The sequence below is a fragment of the Leucoraja erinacea genome, chromosome 16 (genome assembly GCF_028641065.1).
Source record: "Leucoraja erinacea ecotype New England chromosome 16, Leri_hhj_1, whole genome shotgun sequence".
Taxonomy (NCBI): Eukaryota; Metazoa; Chordata; class Chondrichthyes; order Rajiformes; family Rajidae; genus Leucoraja; species Leucoraja erinaceus.
In genome coordinates this window covers 1,640,001-1,642,500 of record NC_073392.1, presented here as the reverse complement: position 1 = coordinate 1,642,500, position 2,500 = coordinate 1,640,001, and positions in this window count along the sequence as shown.

Genomic DNA, 2,500 nt, shown 5'->3' with positions numbered 1-2,500 from the left:
GTCTGGGAGAGACCATTAAGCATTAATATACATCAACTCCTCCAACCAGCTCGTTGAGTGAAAACAGAACCAACTGCAACCCAGAGAGAAGATTATTTTTAAGAGAGTATAGAAGTGACAATATATAAGATATATTTCAGAATATGCAATAAAACATGCATAATAACCAAACAAGGCCGGGGCACAGGTGAGCGTGAGACACCATCTCGGATTGACTGGGCAATGTCCAGTTCTCACATTTGATGTCTCCCTTGCTCGACATGTATTTATTTCTGCTGTGGACACACGGTCTGGGGATTGTCCCCTCTCTCAACGCTCTTTTTACAAAAGATTTTGCGATGGTTACCGCCCATCCAATCAGTTGCAATGTGTTATAGTTTCCAGAATACTCGAGATCTAACTAATTGGAGGTGGATTGGCTGGGATGGGAAGTATATATAACGGGCAGACTGAGGTGTATTTGGTGTCTAATATTCCAGCTTTGTATATACGTTTACAATCAGCGATTTAAATTGTATTTATTTACAAGTTATATTTAGAATAGAGATGTCTAACTTCCAGCGTGTGGATGGATTTGCTGTATAGCTGGTCACATGACACATGTAATTGGTTCATTTTCCTCCCCCCCTCTCAAGCCGTGGACTTGTAACGCCAAGTGCCCATTGGTATTTTCTGCGTGTGGATGTATAGGTCGCTGGGAACAGTTTGAAGAACATTCCGTGAGACGGCATGGTTGCGCTGACAAACAAGCATCGTAACCTTGTTCACCTGCATTGCCCATTTAGTCTGAAGATTTAGTCTCCACCCCATTCCTTCTCTCCAGAGATGCTGCCTGTCCCGCTGAGTCACTCCAGCATGTTGTATCCATTTCCCATTTAGTAAACTTGGAGTGCATTCTTCAAACTTTCAATTTGTGTCGCGTTTGTTCAGAAAGGCATTTTATTTGCTTGTCCGGTTGAGAAAAGCCTGGCTCCTACACTAACTTGGTGGTTTAGTTTCCAAAGACACTGACTCACGTTCCTGGTACCATCTCCTCATCGGCTCCGCTTCCGACTTGTCTTAAATATTGTACATTTTAAAGTGGATTTTTTCTTTAGTTTATAACAGTACAATATTGCAAAAAAATAGATATAACACAGGCCAGTAAAAAAAAATTGTCATTGCAATTAATTTAACCGTGAATAAGTTTAATCTCGTATATTGTGATGTACGCTTGGTGGTCTGGTTATGGAACTGCACTCTGATCACGGTTCATGCATTTACCGCAATCCTTAATGTTTAATGGCTATTTATAAGGAGAGTTATTTTCAATGTTGAAAATAAAACTACTATAGTTCAAATGTGTTATTGTTTGTATCTCTGCCTGGGATGTCTCTGTCTGCAAATGCTTTCAATAACTCAATATCTTCTTGATGTTTGAAGGATAACAGCCCTCTAAAATGTTACTCCAATCCAAGTTGACATTCTAACTGGGTTCACTGTTTTATTTGCCCTCTCTCTCTGCGGTGAAGTTCATTGATTTAATGCTCGAGATATTAACAGGAAGCAAGAGCTAGACTTTGCTTGTAGATAACAGAATCGTCTCCTCTTTGCCAAGATGTTGAATGTTGCCAGCATTATTTGTCTGTGTCTTTTTCTTATTGATTGGAAATGTTGGCACCAGCAGGTCCGATTGGGAATAAAATGTCACGGTTTTTCTCCTCACTCTGGATGCATGAAATGCAGGTAAGAGCGCAGTGTTGCCACTTGGTCGACACAACAGACTGCACATGTTTACTTTAGTTTACTGTCAGGTGTACCGAGGTACAGTGAAAAGCTTTTGTTGCGTGCTAACCAGTCAGCGGAAAGGCAACACATGATTACAATCGAGCCGTCCACAGTGTACAGATACATGATAAAAGGAACAGTAGTGCAAGATAAAATCCGATTAAAGATAGTCCGAGGGTCTCCAGTGAGGTAGATGGTAGCTCAGGACCGCTCTATAGAAACATTGGAATAATATGTGCAGGAGGAGGCCATTCGGCCCTTCAAGCCAGCACCACCATTCAATGTGATCATGACTGATCATCTAGAATCAGTACCCCGTTCCTGCTTTCTCCCCATATCCCTTCATTCCTTTAGCCCTTAGAACTAAATCTAACTCTCTCTTGAAAACATCCAGTGGATTGGCCTCCATTGCCTTCTGTGGCAGAGAAGTCCACAGATTCACAACTCTTGTTTGAATATTTTTTTCCTCATCTCAGCCCTAAATGGCCTTCCTCTTATTCTTAGGTCATCTGCCTGATAACAGCTGGGAGGAAACTGTCCCTGAATCTGTAAGTGTGTGTTTTCACACTTCTGTACCTGAATCATCCAAGAGACTAGGTACACAAAAATGCTAAGACTAGCTGGAGATTTAAAACGCTGCATCACCTACTTTAAAAAAAGACACACACGTTTCTAGACCTTTACAGTTAAGTCTGAGTTTCTTCCCTGCCCAGAATCTGGATGTTTAATTGTC